The sequence below is a fragment of the Pinus tabuliformis genome, chromosome 3_2, assembly GCF_031772625.1.
Source record: "Pinus tabuliformis cultivar Carrire ecotype Pingquan chromosome 3_2, CPIR1, whole genome shotgun sequence".
NCBI lineage: Eukaryota > Viridiplantae > Streptophyta > Pinopsida > Pinales > Pinaceae > Pinus > Pinus tabuliformis.
The window spans coordinates 73,586,957-73,611,365 of NC_142302.1; positions in this window are offsets into that span (position 1 = coordinate 73,586,957).

Below are 24,409 nucleotides of genomic sequence, written 5' to 3' on the forward strand. Positions count from 1 at the left end.
TCTCCCAATTGATGATAATGAAATTTGTACTTTTTTTTTTTTTTTTTTTTTTCTGATAGTAGCAATAGTAGCAACAATGGTAGTAGCAGCAGTACCAGTGTGCCAAACGGTCCATGTACAGATGCGTTGTGCACTCTGAGCCTTGACAAGTCAGGAACACATGATGACCCAAGGACCGAGTGTATCTCAGTCAATCAAAACAATGGGCAATGCATGATTTCGATATTTTTGAAGTTCAAAGGCACAAAAAATGATCCTGAGTATGAAGAACTCATGATGAACACATAAAGGACCAACACTACGAATGAACAAAGCAACCCAGGAACCTACCATGATCCGAAGATGGCCAATCTCGGTACAAGCTGCACACTACAACAGTGACAATTGTTGACCTCTTGATCAAATAGTACCGGGATGGGTCTACACGAGTAGATGATGACCTGAGTACACAATACATGCTAGAAATCCAACATGAGATTCCAAGTAAAGGAGGAGACAAGTTGTTGCATCAAGGAACAGGTAACACATGCATGTTGTTTGCACTCCTTTCACTGAAAAGATTGACTAACATTTTAAGTGTTTGGATTACTTGAGAAGTTCATAATAATAATTGTTTTTCTAATTTAAATCTTACACGTAAGAAATCTGGGAAAATCCACTTACACATTGACTTTAGAAACTTGAACCCTTCCCAGAGTAAAAACAACTACCTCGTTCCATCATCTGAGCCCATGTCGCACACAGTACCTGAAACAATGGTGTATTCTTCACTTGAAGGTCTTCTGAAATGCCACCAAGATCCGATAGCGGAGCTCGGTGGAATTGCATTGGTCTGCGAGAAGATTAGCCCACACACGTATCATTTGCAATCACTGGGCAGGAGGATTGATTACCTTCCTTCCAATATCCAAGATCTCAAACGTCATTTTCAATAGGTTGGGTCGTGCCTGTGCCATGTACTGTCTACTTGTTGCTTATTGTTTCATTTGGTTTGTTTTTCTTATTATCTTTTCTTTCGCTTTGTTCGATTCTTCTTACTATTTTTGTTCACGTTCGTTTGGTTTATTTGATATATTACTATTTTTGTTTCCGGAAATAAGTGTTGCCAACTACTACGTATTGGCTTTTGAATAGAGTATGTGGTTCAAATTAGAAGAAACTTGTGACACTGCAACACTTGGCCAGTCTTGTGTCGTCTTCTCCGTGCTTAGTTGTAACCTTCGGCCAATGAAGTCTTGATGGAAAATACGAACCATTTGGAAGGGATGTTTCAGTCCAACCATGAACTTGTGTCCACACTGGGAAACCCCATGGTTGTACTCAACATTCTGCTCTGTGTGTTCAATCTCATCCAACTTGTAGAAACGGAGAAGGGGAAAATATAAATGAGAAAACCTATGTCAGAGGTCTTACATGCTTCTATGAAGGAAAAATCTCTTCTACTCTCAAAAAGTCGATATCCCTCTTCCGCCCCAAAAATAAATAAGTGCCTATGCACAATCCTCTTGAAAAATATAAAGGCGAAGGAAGAGAAAGGCTTCCTACGCAGAGAGGTGAAGCATGCAACTCCACCGGGGTACTGACCAGGCTCGCTGACAGTGGAGCAATGTGTGTTCCTGCGTGACTCCATCGGGGTACTGTCCATGCTTGCTGGTAGCAGAGCAACACCAGAGATGAAAACTTATATTCTGAAAATCTTCAGCTCGCGAGCTAAACTACCCTTCCCAGATTTGGAACACTCACATCTAAGTTGAAATTTTTATTGTTTTTGATGGAGTTAGCAAAGGGTGAACCATGTATGTCCATGGGTTAAGTGGGAAGCTGAAGTAACCTGTACAGCGATTCAATACTCCCCGAAAGACCAAGGCCTTGTGCTAGTAATGAACCAAAACACAGAAGATGGATTTCTACCAGTGTGTCCCCAAGTATTGTAGTGGCTACAACCACCCTCCAAAATTTTGGCCTGCACCAATTTCAGAGCCTCCCTTGAAGAGTTTCACTTGATGACTACACACATTCAGGCTCACTCCATGAGCTCGTGTGAGTATTCACATCCGCCTTGCTTGTTCATTACATTCAAGTCTCTACATGTTGATGTTTGAGTCATGCTTGCAACCATGTTCTGGTTATGTCTTCGCTTCATTTGTGCTTGTTGTATTCGGTATGAAAGCATTTGTCGCACTCACACACGGAGTCACATTCACTGTTGCACAAGCGTCATCTCGATAAATGAATGATCGATCATGAGTGTCGTGGTTGTCGCTTACACCGTCGATTAGTCTTGTTGAACATGTGTGTCTGGGTGGTTTGTTTATTTCGTAATTAAGTCATGCAAATGTGTGTTTGTATGATCACCTATGCATCTTTCGATTGTACACACACTTAGCCTTTTTGCTGAAGTTTTTGACAACCTGACTCCCCTCCAACAACTGAACCATCACCCTTCCATCGACTTGATCGACTGTCAACTAGAACAATGCAGAAGAACCAAGCTAGTTTTTTCAAGTTGTGTTGCCCGCAAGCAATTCAATCAACTCTCATTCTGGCCAGCCAAACAGTCAGACCCGAAAGTCACCCTGGGGCTGACTCCCCTAAAAAATTACGCAGAGGCCACTGACCTCACCCGCTTAACTGACTAAGGAAATTGTGTTGACAGGTCAGACAGACACCATGTTCCCGTCCCTGTCTCCCTTAGAAAATTACGTAGTTTTCCCAGTTAGTCATCCCAACAGTTAATCAATTGTTCATCTCAGAAATTGCGCAGTGTTCATGAGCAGGCCTTCCATTTCCCATCAGTCAGCTCATCTGAGAAATTGCGCAGAGATGATCAGCAGGTCGGCCTCCCGGTCTCAGTGCAATTTTCCTTGTCAGCAGACTACCAGTTCCCTCTGGGAATTGCACAGTTTATAGAACAAGTCTCCCAGGTAGCCAACTGGAAGTTCCCTCTAGGAATTGTGCAGTTTTCGCTGCTAGTGACCCCAAAATCCAACTAGAAGTTCCCTATGGGAACTACGCAATTTTGGTTGCCAGTCTCCCGGGCAGTTCCCCATAAAAAATGTGCAATCCCTGCCTGCTGACCCTTCTGTTAGAAAATTATATTACAGAGCAATTTAACACATAAAATATATTACAGAAATATAAACGTAGAAAACACATAAAACAAGACAGACACAGATATATGTGGTTCACCCAATTTGGGCTACATCCACGGAGAAATAGCCAGCCCTTCCTTTTATATTATCTAGCAAATTGAAGAGATCCAACCTACAACAAGTATGTTGTAATTCCTTCTTCACTGTCACACAATCTCCTCTCTCTTCCTCACTCAGAATACATATCTACATAGACATAACACAATTCCCTCATATATAGTGAGGGGTTGCCTCCTAGGGAAAAAAAAAACCCTAAATTAAACATAACTTCTACTATCAGATCTCCGCCTAATGAATAGCCCAAATTGACTACGAAATTACAACATTGTACAAGGCAATTTTACATCTATTTTTAGCTTCGAGGGTGTTGCAACGCAAAGATTACAGGCAACATTTCAGCCACATTACAAACTAGGGTCCAACATGGTGATACCTGTGAATAAAGAAGATAATCAGGCTCCACACCCAACACCTTAATGCAGATCGACCCGTTCCTCTGGAAAATTGTGCAAATCTAGCTGTCCAACCCAGCTACCCGTTCATTCTGAAAAATGCGCAGAGAATTCCTACCTTGCCTTCCAGCAACTCGGAATTTCCTCCCAAAATTTGCGCAATTTTTCCTCCCAACTGAGCCAGACCTTACAGACAGTCGCTGTCGACTCAGATTGCATGTCTCCATCTCTCAGTGACTCTTGCACAGTTTTCATCAGCAATTTCCCGGATCCATCATCCCGCATCACAGCCTTGCTGCCTCTCCCGGTCACTCGCATCTGGATGATCATGTGTCATGGTAGACTAGGAGGTTATGGATTTGATGTCATCTCGTCATGAGTGACTGCAGGTATAGGTACACCAACGAACATGACAAGACAACGAATTGGATGAATGAAGAGAGCACATGGAGAATGACAGGTTCAGCAACGGATGAACGAACAAAGCATGTGAAGCGAATGAACACGACGAACATGCACCTTCGCGAATAGATAAGCCTATCAAGCCTTCCAACATGCAAGTAAGGAACAACATGCTAAATCTTCATCAAGCGAACGAAGGACCATCGAAGACTTTGTGCACTTCGCCATGCGGAGGTAAAGCTATGATACACCATGAATACATCCATCATCTAGCAACACTATAGCTCAACATGCACTCCAGTAGTAGCACGAATGTACTAGCATTGTCATGTCAAGTCATGTCGAGTCACGTCATGAGTCATGTCACCCACATCTGCACTATGGGCTTGTTGTCAATCAATGTGATGTAACGTGGAAGTCCAAGAGACCCACTTGTTGAAAAAAGAGTCACGGAATACAAACAGTCATGAGGGTAGTCAAACAACAACAAGGATCAGTTTCACCCTTGCCTATAAATACCCCCTCATTTGTACATGAAAAGGACTTTTCACCTCAGCTCCTCCCACATAGCCAAGAGAGTCTGTAATCTTTTATTTGAGGAGTAAGTGATCCGAAAGGAAAATGGCATCAACCCATGGTATTCATCCACCCATGGAATTTACCCATGGTATTGTAAGTGGCATCCACCCATAGTATTCATTCATCCATGGTATTTTCCCATGGTATTAAGACATCCACCCATGGTATTGTGACATCCACCCATGGTATTCATTCACCCATGGAATTGACCCATGGTATTGTGACATCCATCCATGGTATTGTGACATCCACCCATGGTATTCATTCACCCATGGAATTGACCCGTGGTATTGTGACATCCACCCATGGTATTCATTGACCCGTGGAATTGACCTGTGGTATTGTAACTGAAAAAGGCTATAAGTAACAAGTCACATTTTGTGAAAGGACAGTTTTGTCTACCACAATGTAGCTTTTATAGTTATTCTCTGTTTTAATTAAAAAAAATTGTGGTTTTTTTTTATTGGGCATTCTCCTCTTTTTCTTCTGTCATTTCAATTTTTCAGATCTTGGGGGCCTCTCCCCCAAGATCCATGTCAATTTTTTAGATCTTGGGGGCCTCCCCCCAAGATCTGGATCAGTGGTATCAGAGCCGGTTATGATTCCATGTTAATGAGGGTTTGATGCATATTTCAGTTTCATGCAGCAATATTCAAGAAATTTCAGGCATGTTCTATGTCCTCCACAAAGCATTTTCTTGGGCCAAGCGGGAAGAATTTTTATTTTTTTAATGTTTTTTGCAGGAATGTTTTGGGGAAGCGAGTTTTCATATCAGATCTACAATTTGTGGTGAAAATTTTACAAAAGCAAATAACGGATCTATATTCCTTGCGAAAAATACCCAAATTCAAAAAACCAATCGGCCAAATCAGAGTCCGGATGAGGGAGATATTGTTGATTTAAAATCAGCTATGTTGCAGAAATGTTTCTGACAGAAATTTGTGGACGGTGGATCTCTTATCTATTTTTGAAATTTTGGTTGATAATTTCAGAAAAATAATTTTATATCTGAGTCCCTCTCGAAAAATTGCTCAATTTGAAAAAAAAAATCAGTCGAATCGAAGTTTAGATGTGGGAGATATCGTTGATTTAAAATCAGCTATTTTTTTAGAACTTTAGTAACGATAAAAAAAGTTGTTGCGCGAATCTGATATTCTAGATTGTCCAGATAAGGATTTCCAACACATGGGAAGATGCAAAATGGTCTTTCTGATTCCAAAAATAAGTTATAATAAATATTCTGAGTTATATTGACCAAGTTATGTCCATTTTAATTCTGGAGCAACATTCAAAGTGGGTTCCTTTTGGAGACATGCCCTCCTACCCTGCTTTAGTAGTCACCTGCTTCACATTCATCAGTTTCAGCATAGCAGCATTCGGCTTTGGTTATTTGGAGACGTGCCCTCCCACCCCAGGCTATCTCGGCACTTGCTACTTCATCAACAACCAACATCACGGTTATGGGTCAACCACACAAAATCCTTGTCATCGAAGTCGATTTGCTAGGTCGCACACTGTTAGTATCACATTTGGTCACAAGCATTACAAGGTATCTCTATCCTCGAATCTTTGTTTTTCATGGTTATGGGTCATCCACAAACCCACACTTCATCGAAGTCCATTTGCTGGGCCGCACACTATCAGTATCACAGTTGGTCACAAGCATTATAAGGTATCTATATCCTCAGATCTTCGTTCATCATGGTTATGGGACATCCACAAACCCACACTTCAACAAAGCCCATTTTCTAAGCCACACATTGTCCATATCACAATTGGTCAAAAGCATTATAGGGTATCTCTATCCTCAGATCTGCGTTCATGATGGTTATGGGTTAACCACATAAAACCCTTCTCTTCAGTGGCTCTTCATATTCAATATAGGCTTCACAAGAGGGAACTTCACACAATGGGGGCCATTTCTTCTTAAGGAGGAAGGAATGATCCGAATGGAAAATGGCATCAACCCATGGTATTCATCCACCCATGGAATTTACCCATGGTATTGTAAGTGGCATTGACCCATGGTATTTATCCACCCATGGTATTTTCCCATGGTATTGTGACATCCACCCATGGTATTCATTCACCCATGGAATTGACCCATGGTATTGTGACATCCACCCATGGAATTTACCTGTGGTATTGTAACCTAAAAAGGATATAAGTAACAAGTCACAGTTTGTAAAAGGACAATTTTGTCCGCCACAATGTAGCTTTTATACTTATTCTCTGTTTTAATAAAAAAAAAATTGTGGTTTTGTTTATTGAGCATTCTCCTCTTTTTCTTCTAGCATTTCAATTTTTCATGTCTTGGGGGCCTCTCCCCCAAGATCCATGACAATTTTTTAGATCTTGGGGGCCTCCCCCAAAGATGTGGATCAATAAGTAGTGGCTCCAATGCCCCGCACTCGAGGTTAGTGATGTATGGTGTAACAATGTGTCTTGGAACTTTCGCTTAATTCAGAAGCCTGTTAACAGGCCAGAAAGTTTTCACACATGTATTGTATTTGTTGTAAGACTGCTCTTTAACACTTGTAATGCATGTTGCTTTAACCTGTGTTCTACATCTGAACTACTTCACTTGTTTTAATACATAATCTATTAATGAAAATGTGTTGTATATGGTGTTAACGTTGTCTTGCCCATGTAGAATTCTCTCTCGAACATTAGACAGACCTTTCACATGAAGCTTGTTGTAACAATTGTTGCACTCGTTCGGACTACTCCGTGAGTGTTGTACATGTTATCTCACCTTGTATGTTGTGACTGCCACATCCATGTGGACTGCTCTACCGGAAGCTGTGCATATCCTATTGTGTTGTGTGTTCTTATTAGTGTTGGGATTGCTCCCAATTGACCTGGAACTCACTCTCACCCTCTCCCTCAGAAGTGAAAGAGGCATTGACATAAGTAACACTTACACTCACCAGGCACGAGAACCTCACTTCTTGAAGACAAATCGAACCACTCTCCTCCGCTGACAAGCAAGAGTTCAGGCAAATCCTTAAGACAATGGAAACCGAGCCATCATACCGAATGGGACTCCCACACCAAATGGTGTGAGATCTAGTTGGGACTTCATACCGGGGTGATCCCCTAAATGTTGGATTTATGTTCCTCTTTCTTTTTTAACCGTTACTCTTCTAGTTTCTTCTTCCTTTCTTCTTCTTCTAATCGCTTCATTTTCTGGAGCTGATAATCTAGTTGTTCGTCACCTAGACCCTATGACCATTTGAGTTCTTCTTCTCTTTTCCTTTTGATCTCTTGTTTCTTCCTTTGCAAGGTCACATTCCTCTGCTCCAATGTCTCATCGTCTTCCCCCTCATCTCGGTTGCTTGGGGGGTATTATATCTCTTTATCCTTATGCTTCTTGACCTTCCTTGTCACCTTTTGTTACTCCTTCTTCCTCTTTATATAATTTGATCTCTTTTGAAGGCTCACATTTTCCTAGGAATTCTCAAGTTGCTCGTCATCTCTTTCTTGTTGCTCACTGGGGCTGAATTCCCTAGTAGCATTGTAACAATTACTAATCTTTTCTTCATGGCCATGCTTGGAATGTGGATACGATCAATTGAAGGTGGCCCTTTTGAAATTAGCCGCTACTATCCTTTTAGTTTCATAGGTGTGGTGGTTCAGAGTCACAAAATGATACCCCCTTAACTCTTCAGCTTTTCCCTCCACCTCCTTAAAGTTTTCAACTATGTAATCCCTGATGATGAGAGGGAATGCGGGCCAATACTTCTTCTTTCCTTTGCTTAGTGTCTGCAAAAAGCCTTGGATCTTCTGATAGCACACTTCCTCCATGAGTACCCTATCCATGGTTAATTGAGGAAGTGCATGAGGGGCATTGTAAGAACCAAAAACTCTAATAAATGTCCCCTCTCATATTTGGAAACAGTGCGCCACCTTGATGATAGTCTCCATGGCTCTTTTCGACATGCAAGGGTGCTCTTCCAAGAAAATCACCTGATATAACGAGCTAATAAATGACTCAGATATGGTTTTGAGAATACTCTTATAGTCGGTGTTCCAGAAAACCTTGTAATGTTGATGTACCGGTTCAGCTTCAGTTGTGGTCCAGTTGTAACTCCAGTGATCAAAATGGTACCTTGCGCAAACTACATCTAGGAGGTATGAGGCCATATAATATTCAGACGGTTGGTCTGGCTCAGGGTGCTTAGCTTCTACTATTTTTGTCCTTAATGCAAAAGCTAAGATGTTGGCCCAGTTAAAAACTATATCCCTGGTAGCGACGACATACATGATGGGGACCCATGTCCCAAGGAAGATGTCAATATCAGCCTTGCCATAGAAATGGTTCATCATAGCAGCCATAAGTTGATAAACCTTTTTTAGCCCATCTGTCTTGTATATTTGGTCACTCCTGACACGGAAATTGGATGGGTCCTCCCACCACTCCTTTAGAATATCCTTGATTGGAATTACAAAACCCAAGAGCCATCGAGTATTAACTACTTCCTCCTTCTCGAGAAACCTATAAGAATTTGTGATGTTTGCTGAGGATATTTTTGCATACGATTCACCTGCATGGTTCGTTACCAACCATTGATCTGTATCAGTGTTCTGTATTATCCTGTCAATGGTCTCGATGTACTAAAATACTGGGGGGTGTGAGGCCCCCTTATGGATTCTAGAGCTCTTGACGTTGATCTATTTTGGGAAATCCTCCTGGTCTTTTGGGATATCCTGTTTAGAAAACTTCACATAGATATTTCACTAGGAGAGCTTGGTATTCTAGTTAATGTTGCAAGTGGTGTCTCCATAGATGGGGGGTAGAGCAGCCTGACGAACCTCCTATACACTGATTTCTAAGCTTTTGTGGGAATACCTCACTACTATAGGTGCCATCTCCTAAGGGAAGGAAGAAATCGGGATGCACTCAAGCTCAACATCACCTGACATGTCAAACAAACAGTCCCACGATGAGAGAGATGGCATGGATAATAACACCTAGTAGAAATCACAAATTATAGCTTCTAGAATCTTTGATAGATCCCCGGGAGAAGATGTCCTTAGCAGGTCACAAGGTTGCAGGGATCAAGGGGTCCTAGAGATCGCGAAGATAGGTGTACGACTTGGCGACTGGTAGGATAGAAATCAAAGTTAGGTCACACAATTCATAGGTCACGTGTCTCGCATGAGTCACGGCTCGTGATGGGTCACAGAGGTCGCATAGTTGCAAGGGTCGTGAGGTCACCTCCATTGGCCTGTCGTGGATTTTAGCCGTGCGACTTACTTCTCAAGGCGCTTTGATGAGGGGAATGAGGCTCAGGATGGGCTCTCGAGGATTTCCAAGACTAGATGACTTGGTCCTCTCAGAATACAAGCCAGTTTGGGATGAGTACAAGGAGATTGACTGATCATAAGGGCTCAAGAGAGAAAAAATTAAGTGGCCAAGGGTTTCTGGTGAAACAATGAGGCAAAAATTGTATAAAAATCCCTTGACCTAGAATATTTAGGGTCAGGGAAGAAGAGAAGGCCAAATGGTAAGAAGAAATGATTAACAGGGAAGGGAAAGAGTCACCTACCTAATAGGGTTCCGTGCCTCCTTCAAGTCGTTGAGCCTCTTTCTCCCTTGCATCAACAAGTGAAATTGTGAAAACGACAGGTGAGCCTCGATTATTTATAAATTTGTGTCACATGTGTGGGGTCACGAGGATCACACTGTCGCACTGGGTGTGATTTTCGGACCTCGCGACCTCGCGACCTCGCGACCTCACGACCTAGCGACCTTACGACCTCTGGGGATCACAGAGTCACAAAGTCGCACCAGTCACAAGGCTCTCTAATAGGTAATGTTACGACCCTGGGACCTTTCGACCTACAAAGGTCACATAGGTGTGATAGGTCGTAAGATTGTCCATGGAACCTAGTGACTTGACTTAATCATAAATTTGTGTAGGTCGCATGGCCACAATTTTTAGGCCTACAAGGCTTTCTTCTATGCGACTTGTGACTGAGGCAAGATAATAAGAATTTGAAGGTTTTCAAGAGTTAGGCTTGTGTTGGGATGAAAGGTTTTAGGTCAACCTAAGAGTTCTCGAGAACATAAAACAGTTACAGGGATGGTACACGGGATCCAAAGTTTTAAAGGGTTAGGAATTTTGGAGGGTTATTGCAGCATCTACAACAAGTTTGAATCCAAATATTTACTTCATGAGTTTCATTAATAGGATGGTTTAAACATTTATTCTCTTCCATGTATTTCCAATCATTGTGAAGAACTAGGAGATATGACATTTTTAAGCATATGCACTACTACTCAAGATTCAATCTCTCAAAATGGAAATCATGATCTACTTAAAAAAAATAATGCAAAGTCTTCCAATGATCTATTTCATGAAGAAATAAATGTTGTTGAAAAAATTAATGTTGATCTCAAATCTGCTCTAAATCAAAATAGTTTTGTTTCTCTAAACTTTTCTTCATTTTGATGAAGAAGAAATCTAGCAAGCATTAAATTCAACATAGAGCAATCAACAAGCAAATCAGCTAGCAAAAAGGCAAATAGAAAATTTCATAAATGCCCATATTGCGATAAATAATTCTGAATTTTCTCTTGTTGAAGTTAAAGATCCATAACAAATGAAAGAAAGTATGAATATTCAAGAAAATATGGGCATCCCATTTGAAATTCACATTTTGGAGAATGAGCAAGAACCTTCGAGTAGAGCAATTTTGAGGTTAATGTCTTTTAATAGTTATTTCTTTCTTTATCATGATCGTTTTGATGTTCAATTCATTAAATAATTCTCTAGCAATTCCTTTTTACACAGAAGTAATTTATGAAAAAAAAAGAACTTGTTATAAATTTTATTAATGATGAATTATTATGAAATTTAGATTGAGATAAAGAAAATTTAGTTACCCATACTTTCAGTCGTCCGGAAAATTCTCACAATTGTGCATTTAATCATTTCCCTGGTTCCCATTCATCATTTATAAAGGAACAAATTGAATAACGAATGATAATAACTTGAAGATCGAGAATGTTAAAGTATGTCACCTTTTAGTGTTGTCATATCTTTACATCCTAATATTTCAAGTCAGTCTATAATTGAAAATGAGGGAGATTTTAATTAAGAAATTTTGCTAAAAAAAAATTCTCATTTACAAACTAATAAAAAAATTCTCATTTACAAACTAATAATGATTTTCATTTTAAAGAAACCATCCCCGTTTATGATTTCTATCATGATCAAGCTTCCATTCCTCTTCATAGTATTGAACTTCTTCCTCTCCCACAAGTAAATGCTAGTAATAATTCTAATTTCATTATCAATCTCTTCAAATAATTCCTAACTATTCTGTAGCATTATTTGTAAATTATTGTAAATCATGATATAGTTTTATTCATTTACCATGCTCTAAGTTTGATTTTTCAGATTTTATCTTCCCATTTTAAGAAGTTTTATGTTGGCATTATGAGAACGTTGAAATCTTTCTCAACGTATTTGTATAAGAGAATATGAATGGGTTTCAAATATTAGATTATGGAAATCAGAAACTTTTTATTTTACATGTATAGTTGATGTCCATGTCTTATCAATTAATAAATCTTGCACAAGTATCACATATTTGCCAACAATCTTATTTATTTCCTAATCCTTTGAGAGGCTTGAGATACTCATTAGATCTATATTCTAAATTCAACGATCCATTTGAAAATTATTTCAAAAAGTTGGTTTTGAGCAGATTTTTAATGATTTGCATCATGTACATATTATTGAATTTTTTCCCAGAAGTCTCAACATTAAAAAAAAAATATTATTCAAATATAATCTCATATACTCTCTTCCTAGGAATGTGCTCCAATCATTAGCAGATGTTCATCATTATTTTTACAATCCATTTGAAACGTGGTTGGAGAATTCCTTTCGAGAGAGGCATTTTGTAAATAAATTTTCTTTACTGAATTTATTAGAAATCAATATACATATTATAATCAAATTTTCTTTTAATAATTTAACAGTAACTTTTATGTTACTAATTTTTAATATTTTTATATGCGGAGAAATAAAGCCAAGGGAATGGTTTTACTGGAAATATGATTTTACTTAGTTTTTCATTGCCCTTTTATATATTTTTATATGCGGAGAAATAAAGCCAAGGGAATGGTTTTACTGGAAATATGATTTTACTTAGTTTTTCATTGCCCTTTTATATTAGAATAAGAACATGAATAGTTTAGTTAGATTACTCTTCTTTTGTTTTTCTTTTAATATTCTAGATTTTCAATAAGTAGGTAATGAGCCCAAAATGATTCCTTGGTATTCACTTCAATTCTTAGCGAAGAGTGTTTTTCAACTTAATCAAGCCATTCCTCATATATTTTCAAAAGAAATATGTTTGCTTAAGATTGTGTTGGTGAATCAATCATACATGTATTATGTTTCACCACATTGTTTAAACTACTATTTTCAAAGAAAATAATGAATGGTGAAGTTACCAAAAAATCAGCTAAGAGCTCTTGAAAATGCCAATTTTCCAACCCACAAGAATTAGAGTGACTTTTACCATGCTTGCTCTGCAACGTAAAAATGAATGCAAATTGATGCCTCATTACTTAGCATTTAATTTAGATTGAATTAATAGATGATTTTAAACATATGACAAATTTATAGAAAATGAATGGGAGAATGTTAAGATCTATAAGGCAAATTTGCAATCAAATTCTTCCTAGTATGTGTATATATGTTAGTCCCATGGAAAATTTTAGGGGCGAATGTTCGCCCTTTCGCGAAATTAAGGGGTTTTAAATTTTTAGTGGGCGAATATTTTGTATCATAGTACATTTTTACAAATTTCCTCAAATAGCCCACCTTATTTTAAGGGAGAGGGTAAAAAATGTAAATTTAGCCCTTGAAATTAGGAGTTACAACCTTCCACTTGCCCTAATTTTCAAGAATAGGTTTTATTTAAGTGAATCCTATGGGCCAAATACCATATTTATAAAAGAGGTATGGTAAATTAATAAAGATATAAATAAATGAGAGGTATGGTAAATAAATAAAACATTTTTTATATTTACTCCATAAGTCAACCTTATAAGCGTGTAAACAAATAAAAATATAAATAAAGTGGAGGTATGGTAAATAAATAAAACCTCTTTTTATACTTAGTCAAAAGGTACGGTAAATAAATAAATAAACTAGACGTATGGTAAATAAATAAAACCTCTTTTTATATTTAGTCCATAACTCTCTTTATATTTATGAAAACTCAAAAAAGAGGTTTTATTTAAGTGAATCCTATGGGCAAAATACCATATTTGTAAAAGAGGTATGGTAAATTAATAAAAATATAAATAAACAGAGGTATGGTAAACAAATAAAACATTCTTTTATATTTACTCCATAAGTCACCTTATATTTACCAACACTCAAAAAATGCATTATATTTAGGTGAAACCTATGGGCAAAATACTATGGCCAAATACCATATTTGTAAAAGAGGTATGGTAAATTAATAAAAATATAAATAAACAGAGGTATGGTAAACAAATAAAACATTTTTTTATATTTACTCCATAAGTCACCTTATATTTACCAACACTCAAAAAATGCATTATATTTAGGTGGAACCTATGGGCAAAATACTATGGGTCAAATACCATGGGCTAGATTATTATTAATACCATGCAAAAAACATTATTAACCCTAGTATTAATAAAAATAAAAATGGCACATGGTATTGTCCCATGGTATTCACGTGGAATGTAGCCTATTTAAATGGGGGAATTAGACCAACATAGATCCATCTTTACTCTGAATCTACTAAGCCCCCAGAGGTATCAAATATTGTGATATGCAAACTAGCATAGAGTGAAAAAATATTTGATCCCTCTAGGGGCTTGGTGGATCAAGAGTAAAAATGGATGTTGTAATTTAATGTATGTTAAACATTTTAACTTGGTTAAAATAAAAAATAAAATAAAAATCAATTATTAATTTTATTAATTTTTATAAATTACTAATAGTAATTTTTAAGCTCCAGGTTTATGATAAGGCATGGTATTGACCCATGGTAATGCCATGGTATTCATGTGAGCATAGACTATTTAAAGGGGAAGTTCTATCATCTTAGATCCATCTTAATTCTGAGTCTACCAAGTGCCAAGAGGGATAACTAGATTTCATCCCCTAAGAGTGGTAGATGTGGAGTTAAGATGGATATAGATTGGTTTTTATGATAATGAAGATATTAAATAGACTTAGGAAATTATATTGTAAAAACATCTTAAGGTGAATGGTTAAAGCTACATTTAGTCACTTCACAAAATTTAGTAAAAAATACCAATATCTCCATTAATATTGGTTTTTAACTTTTTTTGATTTAACAAAAAAATTCAAAACAATGAAACCTTATCACTCTTTCCGAATCACCCTCGCAGAAGTTTTCTCACCATTTTTTAAACATTCTCAATATGCTATCTTCATGAAAAAGTTTAGGTACTCATGTTAGATTAGTTGTTTGAAAAATAAGTTGGTTTGTACAACCTTTCATCTTCTGTGCTCTTCTTAGTTTGTCTTAATGATCTGTAGGGGTTGGATCCACTGCACCATATTTTCCTAAAAGGTGGAGATTGTTCACCAAAAAAGAAATTAATCTACATGTTACAACGCTGTTAAAAAATGTGAGACATATGAGGCTAGTGAATTATGCTAATAAGCAATTTAGATTGGGAGAGACGTAGTTAAATTTTATTATTTAATTTAATATTTCCAATTAAAATAATAATAAATCTACATTTATATATTCATATATTGATTGGAAAGATTCTCAAAATGGTCACTTCTTTCAATTAGATCCCTTTCAAGCCCTTGGGATACCTAATACTTTCTTATATAATATAGTTGGGGCTTGTTACTTGTTGGCGTGTTGGGGTAAACAAACTTGTTGTGTTTTTTTTTTATCTCGCAGTTGGAGTCTATGGAATAAGAAAGAAATTTGATAACTTGAAAAAAGTGGTAGCTTGACAAAAGTTGTAGAGAAAAGATTAATCTCTCCTACCTTGATAGAACTTGTTGTCAATATCAACACCTACAAGAACTTTTTTGTGGAATATTATCAAAACTAATAGAAAGATATGAAAGAGTGTATTGTAAGAACCTTGACAAACACGACCACTGAAACTTGGAACATTGTTTTTAGGAAGAGAAAATTATGTTTCTTTTTCCAAACATGTATGTTAGTATATTACAATTTAATGAATATGTTTTCTTATTATCATATATGGTTTCATACTTTAACAAAACATTCGCCAAGACTTCACAATGTTTTATTATTCAGTAAAAGATTTGCCAAGATCTTACAAGATTTTATAATTCAGTGAAAGATTTTCCATCACTGTACAAGATAATATAATCTGGTGAGAGGTTCGCCAAAAAAATTATATATACATATTATATTATTGATAAAATCGCCTCCCATTTTTCCTATGTATCATGGGGATTAGCCCATTTATTATACATATAAATTTAGGGTGGTTCTTAAAATTTTCCCTAGTTAGTCCTCATCTGTTGTTATTTTTTTCATTTTAGTGTTTGTTTTCTCTTTTAGTCACACTACAGTTTCTTATTTTTATAGTGCTTCTTTTTGCAGGTCTTCATTGGTTTGATTTAGAGACTTGATTTTGTTATCAAATTATATTAGCCTTAGAATAAAGTGAGCAGATACCCTTTTCCAAGCCACAAACAAGTTCTAGGAAGCATTCATTTACTCATCGGAATTTTTATTTTTTATGCTTTGTACTACAAGTGTTTTTATGCAAATTTGCAAGATGAGTCATGATCATATGTTACCTCTTTTATTGATACAACTGAAACAAAATGCATGACTCTTGCTTCTCTTGTTATGTCACATGCCTTTGGTTTCTAAATTTTTAATGCTTAATCAAACAATCGTTCTTGAAGGAAAACAAAAATCACAAGGAATTTTTCATAATTAAATTTGATTTCTCTCCTTTTATTTGTCGGGAAAGGGTGACTCAGCACCTATATAACCATTCAGTATGCATGTCATATGTATATCAGCCCCTATTTTCTTACCATCACTATGTTTTTATTTAATATTTCTTTCCCATTTTCTATGTCATCCTAATGCTTTGTTCTCCGAACTATCCTTTAAATTTTATCCTTTCAAATCTTCTAGGTTTTTAATTTCTGGGATGATGTAAGCACAAGGTGTGGGTGCATCTCCACATGGCTTCTCTTCATAATCTCTCTTTCACATTTGGTTTGGCTCACATGCCACATATTCCCACTTGTTTCTCTTATGCCATACCTTTCATAGCCTTTTCTATTTCTTCCAGGATTTCATCCTTTTGGGATGACGTGGATAGATGGCTCATTTCCTTCATGTTATTTTCTTTACATTTGTTTTTTCCTTATCTTGCTACATGACCCGGTGGATTTATCCCAGTCTCTCCAAGTTTTAATCCTTATGTACCTTACGAGATCTCTCTCGAGGGATGATTGTCATATCTTTACGCATATCAAAGTTGATAAATGTGTAACAACCCCGGGTTAAAAGCTCATGTAATAAAGTTAATAAAGGAAAAATAAGACCAAGGTAATGGGATACATATTCCAAGCTGAATGTTGGGAAAAATATCCTAATGAGTGTTCATTTTGGTTTATTATGGCTAAGAGGAAATTAGAAAAGGCTTTGGAAAGGAAAAGAGGTATTAATTGGTATTTTACTTATGAAAATAATGGAAAATATGAGAAAAGGAAGGTGAAAGGTCACAAGTTGCATGTGAGGAGGAAAATGAAGGAAAACAGAGGAAAATGAAGAAATTAGATTCATCAATGATAAAAAGGTTTCTGAAGATCAGTTCATAGCTTTTATCAGTACAAGATTTTGACAGTTCAGTTTTGGAGCTCCCTCTCTATTATCTCTAATCTCTCTCTTACTCTTGGAAACTTAGAGCATTCTTGGAGCACTCTAGCACTAGAGAAAGGAAGGCAAAGGAAGGACAAGAAAGAAAAGGGAATCAAATATCAATAAAGGAAGAGTTGGATCAAGCAGCTAAAGCGGGATTACTTGCAGGTATTGAGTTGCATATATGATTTCTTTGCTAATTTTAGCATGCATGGTATATGCATATGTGTATTTGGTTCTCTTGTTGTCATTGGCATGGGTTTTTCCAGGTGTAACAGTGATTTTTAGCCTTTCCTTTGTATTTTTGGATAGTCATGGTGTGAATGGGTTATTTTACCTAGTTGAGCTGGATTGCCAGATGGTTTCGAAACTAAGTGGGGTGGTCTCAAGAAAATTCCCAAAGGCCTAGGAATCCCTTGACCGATAAATGGAGGGATACACGGTAAATCCTAAGGGTGGAGATGCGAAAATTTCTTGTGGTTAGGTGGAGAAATATGGAGGCATCCATGATTTTTTAGGGCCTAGTTCTCCCTTGACTGGTATATGACGCGATTGTGGTAAATCGTATAGTGTATGTTTATTGTTTGGCCTAGGAATCCATTGAATATTAATTGAGGGATACAATGTAAAACCAGGATGTAAATATGAGGGTTTCAGGCCTAGGAATCCCTTGACCAATAATGGCAGGATACATAGTAAAGCCTGAGGAATCCCTAGTTGGTTTTGATGTGAGCCCCACATTCATGCTTAGAATATGGCACAGGGGTGATTGGCTAAAAGAAAGATTTCGTTCAGCCTAATCTATGGTTGGGTGGTACGTGGAAGTCCCTGACTTGGTTGGCTTTTGCATATGTTAATAAGATAACTTTTCCTCTTGTATTTAATGAGTAAATGTGCTTGTTATTATTTGGCTTTAATGGTTGTTCTATCATTGTTATTATGTTGGTTATATGTTGGTTGTAAGCATGGTTTATGACACACTTGAGCTATAGATCTCATCATGTTTTGACTATTAAATGAATGAATAATGAATATATTACCTAATAGATGATACTTCAGTTATTGTGAGAGGGCATGATACGTTCTTGACGATTCTCATATAAGTATGACATCCCTATGTTTAGTTATGTTTTTATGACATATACATTACATGTTCAGGATGTGTTTGACAAAATTCCTATCATGTCTAGGTTTGGTTAGGTCATGCTCTTTCCTAATATTTGTATCGAAGGCTTTGTCCTTATGAAATTCATAGTTCTGGAAAGTTTCATTAAGTTATGGGTAGAGGTCTAGCTCTTAGCCTGAAAAAGTGGCTTGAATCCCACGGTTAGAGGCACAAAACTGGGTGAAAAGCACTCTAGTTTCTACCCTGTAGCCATATGATGCATGCGACTGGATGGTTTTAGTCGAAATCGGGCAGTGTTGTGCTAGCATCTGGGAGATCAAGACACTAAAAAGGAGGCTTAACTCATGGTTTGGGTACCTGGATGGGTGGCTTAGCCCTTGGGCGTCCAGTAGCACTTGAGGGAAGTCATTAAGGTTTTTTTTTTTTATTCCACTGTCGTAATGTCATCTAGGAGTTTGAATCATATCACAATAACTATTTTTCACATGTTTACCCTGGCAAGCCGGTAACTTGCGTAAATGTGGGAGGAGGGTGTTCAAGAGTGGTATTAGAGCATGGTTCACCCCTTAGACTAGATGGACGGAATGTGATTGTCATGCATGCATATTTGTTGTACATGTTATTGTTATGTATCCATGGTGGTGGTCATTTTTATTGTTGTGTTGACATGTAGCAGCTGATGATGTTGTTGTTGGGATGAGTTGTCATGAATTATTGTCGGTTGTATATGTATTTGTTATGCATGTCAGTGTCTATATGTTTTTGATGCATGCATTATTTTGGTCATGGTTTTCATGCATAAGTTCATGGTATGCGGATGGTATTTTCATGCATGGTAACTAGACAATGATTGAGATGGTGTTGATATATTGTTATGATTATGCCTAAACATGTATTGTGTTAATCTAGTTGATCTTGCAAACAAGATATCCTCCCTTGAACTATACTGAGGTATGCTGGTTATGTTTATATTTTGGTTTATATTACATGGTATACTTGCATGAAGAAGAGAAATATGATAGACTACAATTCATGAAGCTCTCCCTACAAATTAGATGAGAAACATGGTGATGAGTACTCCCCTCACATAGTAGACACATTGAAAATTTTGAAGAGAGAGATAAGAATTTGTAAAGAATATACTGACAGAATCATTAAATCATGAGAGAGACTTGCTAGGGCACATGAGAAATAAGAATAGGTTAATGCAATCATCCTTCATATATTGGCAGACTTGTAGAGACAGGGACCACTTAGGATCATTCATGGACAGGAGGACAGGATTAATGGATCCTATGATAGCAGATCTCATGATGGACACAAGTCAGACAAGGATGATACCATCAGGGATGGAAGATTCTGGGACACACCTGATAGGAGAGGTAGAGGACATGGGAATTATTCTAGTTCTAGTTCGAATTGGTATCATGGTCATCATCACTATCATCCTTATAGGAGGAGTGATAGGGGATATTTTCTAGATAAGTTCAAGAAAGCCAAGCCACCTAAAGAATTCATAGGATGCAGAAGCTTGGTTTCTTAGGATGAATAAGTTCTTCATATTGCATGACTATTTAGATAACATAAAGGCCAGAGTAGCTACCTTCAGTCTTAAAGGTAAAGCATATATTTGGTGAGAAGGATAGTGTTGTTCCTTACAAGAAGTTCAATGTAGTTGGACAAGGACACAGGTCACATCCTGGAGGGTAGCAGAACAAAGGTGAGGGTAAATGATAGTTGTAGTGTTGGATATGTGACAAGGAGAATCTCAAGAAGGATTTTCCATCATATCAGAATTGGGGATGTTGGGGATGTTGGAAAAAAGAATTCCTCATATATATGTAGCATTGGATAGCACAAAGGTGAATCACCAAGCATCTATTATTGATATGGACAATAAGATTTGTGATAAAGTTGTTTCTATGTTGATTGATCTTGGATCTAACTATAGTCATGTTAACACTGACCTGGTGGATAAGTGTGGTTTGAGAAAAGAAGTGCATGCAGAATCTTGGCTAGTGCAGTTGGATATAGGTATAAGGAAAAGATTTCATTATTGGGTAAGATCTTCTGCATTTGATTTGAATAGTATACCTACATCAACACATCTTAATGTGCTTCCATTGGGGTCATATGGTATGCTTTTGGGTATGGATTGGTTGTATATTCACGAGACTAGGGTGGATTTCTATAAAAAGGCTATTGAGTGCTTGGATGACAATGGGGAATAGAAAATCTTACAGGATAAGAAGAAGGAAACATCAGTTAGAATGGTCACAACTATTAAAACAAAGCGTAGTTGCAGGAAAGGGTGTGTGATATTTGCAATGCATATTTCTAGTGATAAAGGTAAGGATGTTGAAGATGAAAAAGTCTTGAATAGGTACTCAAGCGCATGTAGAACTTTGGCTAGTGCAGTTGGCTATAGGTATAAAGAAAAGAGTTCATTATTGGGTAAGATCTTATGCATTTGAGTTGAATGGTATACCTACAACAACACATCTTAATGTGCTTCCATTGGGGTCATATGGTATGCTTTTGGGTATGTATTGGTTGTATATTTACGGGACTAAGGTGGATTTCTATAAAAAGGCTATTGAGTGATTGGATGACAATGGGAAACAGAAAATCTTACATGATAAGAAGAAGGACACATCAGTCATAATGGTCACAACTATGAAAACAAAGTGCGGTCACAGGAAAGGGTGTGTGTTATTTGCAGTGCATACTTCTAGTGATAAAGGTAAGGATGTTGAAGATGCAAAAGTCTTGAACAATTTCAAGATGTATTTCCAGTAGATATCTTAGGATTTCCACCTCATAGAGAAGTGTAATTTTCTATTAATTTGGTACCAGGAGAAGCAACAACATTGAAGGCACCATTCAGGATGAGCACTAAAGAGTTAGTGGAATTGAAGCTACAGTTGAAGGAAATTATTGACAAAGGGTATATTAGGCCATGTGTGTTGCCTTGGAATGCACCGGTTTTGTTTGTGAAGAAGAAGGATGGTACTCTCAGGTTGTGCATTGACTACAATAAGTTGAAAAGGGTAACCATCACGAAAATGTATATGTTGTCAAGGATTGATGATTCATTTGAGTAGTTGAAGGTAGTAGTAATTTTCACGAAGATTGATATGAGATTAGGACACCATCAGGTCAAAGAAGAGGATATTTACAAGACTGCTTTCCGGAACATATATGGAAACTATGAGTTTGTTGTAGTTCCATTTGGTTTGACTAATGCTCCAACTAATTTTATGTGCTTGATGAATACTGTGTTGCGTCCCTATCTGGACAAGTTTGTTATTTTGTTCATTGATGATATATTGATATATTCAAAGAATGAGGAAGAGCATGTCAAACACTTAGCAACAATATTGAGATTCCTAAGACAACATCAATTGTATGCAAAACTTAGAAAATGTAGTTTCTTTCATATAGAGGTACATTACTTGGGGCATGTTGTTTCCAAGGAAGGCATAGCAATAGATCCAAAAAATATAAGAGTTATCATGGAGTATGCAGCTCCTAGGAATGTGGATGAGGTCAAATCATTCATGGGACTAATAGGTTATTACAAAAGGTTCATCAGGAACTTCTCATAAAGTGCCTATCATATTACATCATTGTAGAGGAAAGGAAAGAAATTTGAATGCACAGAGGAATGTGCAACAAGTTTTGAGAAGTTGAAGCAATTGTTTACGAATGCTCTAGTTCTCAAGATTGAAAATATGGATAAAGAGTTTGTGGTGTGTATAAATTCTTTCAAGAGAGTTTTTGGTGGAGTCCTTATGTAGGAGGGACAGATCTTATGTTACGAATCGAGGAAACTGAATTAACATGAGTAGAATTATGTGACACATGATCTTGAGTTGGCAGCGATAATCCATGCATTGAAGATGTGGAGACATTATCTTCTTGGAAATAGGTTTGTATTGATGAGAGACCACAATGGAGAGAGATACTTATTTGATCAACTAAATCTAAATTTCAGGCAAGCTATATGGTTTGCCACGATCAGTGAGTTTGAATTTGAGATCAAGTACATTAAGGGAAAGGAAAACAGGGTTGCAGATGCTCTTAGCAGAAGAGTGTAGGTGAATCATATAGAAGCTATCAGTTCTTATGGGACATATTTACAGGATTGGATCTTGCAGGCAGGACAACAGGATGACAAGTACAAAATATTAGGCATAGGCTACAACATGGTGCTGGTGATTAGGATGTGGATTATCATCTCATAACAGATGGTTTGGTCTTATTTAGGGACAGGATCCATGTGTTGCACAAGAGTAAGCTCAAAAAACTTACCGTGATGGAATTTCATGCTAATCCATATTCAGGTCACCCAGGATACCAGAAGACATTGACAGTGGTGAAGAAGTTCTACTATTAGCCAAATCTGAAGAAGGAAGTGGCAGAGTTTGTGGCTAGATGTTTGGATTGTCAATAGGTAAAAGCAAAGTGTAAGCATCCATGTGATTTACTACAACCGATTATGATTCCAGAGTGGAAACGGCAAGTCATTTCCATGGACTTCATTACAGGATTATCGAGGACATATAGACAGCATGATTCCATTATGGTTGTGTTGGACATGTTGACAAAGGTAGAACACTTCATTCTGGTGAAATTCACTTCAACTAGTGATGTAGTACACGTCTTCATTAGATATATAGTGAGGTTGCATGGTGTACCGAAGAATATTGTGTCAAGAAGGGATGTTAAGTTCACTTCTAGGTTCTGGAAAGAGTTATTTGCAAGTTTGGGTACAGAGTTGGCCTTCAGCACAATTTATCATTCGTATAAATATGGACAAATAGAGAGGGTGAATAGGATTTTGGAGGAAATGTTCAGAGCGTATGTGATGCAACAACAGCAGAAGTGGGAAGATTATCTTCCACTAGTTGAGTTTTATTACAATAATGGGTATTAGGAGTCACTCAGTATGATGTTATTTTAGGCGCTCTATGGGCGAAGTTGTAATACTCCAATCAATTGGAATGATCTAGTAAACAGAGTGTTGATAAGAACAGACATGTTAGCAGAGATGGAATAAGAAATACAAGTTATCAAATAGAATCTAAAGGCAACACGATAAACAGAAGAGTTATGCATACCAGCATAGTAAATTTAAGTATTTTTAGGTTAGGGAGCATGTGTACTTGTGCATAAATCCTAAAAAGAGCTCCTTGAGGATTGGGTCATGTGCGAAATTGGCACCGAGGTATTATGGTCCTTTCGAGATCCTTGATAGGATTGGACCGGTGGCCTACAGACTTGCACTGCCTCTGACAGTGAAATTCCATGATGTTTTCCATGTTTCATTGCTCAAAAGATATGTAAAGGATGTTGATTATGTGATTGATTGGTATGTATTACAGGTGGAACCAGAAGGAGAATTCCAGCTAGAAGCTCAGTGCATTTTGCAGAGAAATATGCTCATGCTCTAGAACTGAACAATCGAGCAGGTTAAGGTGTAGTGGAAGCACTTTGGGCCCGATGAAGCTACATTTGAGATGGTTGATTAAATGTGGGCTACGTGTGTGGGCTAAATACCACCATGAGTTATGTTATAAAGCTCCAAGAAGTGGTATGGTTGTTATGTTGTCATGTGTGTTGTGTCGATTTGCATCTCAGTCAATTGTTCATTGTAAATAATGAATTGAGCTAAGTTATAAAGCTCCATGGGTAGTGTGTTTTGGTTTTCAATGGCTTTGATGGTCATAGGTGTCATTGAACACCGAGGACGTTGTTCCCCTAAGGGGGAAGCGTCTCTAATAGCC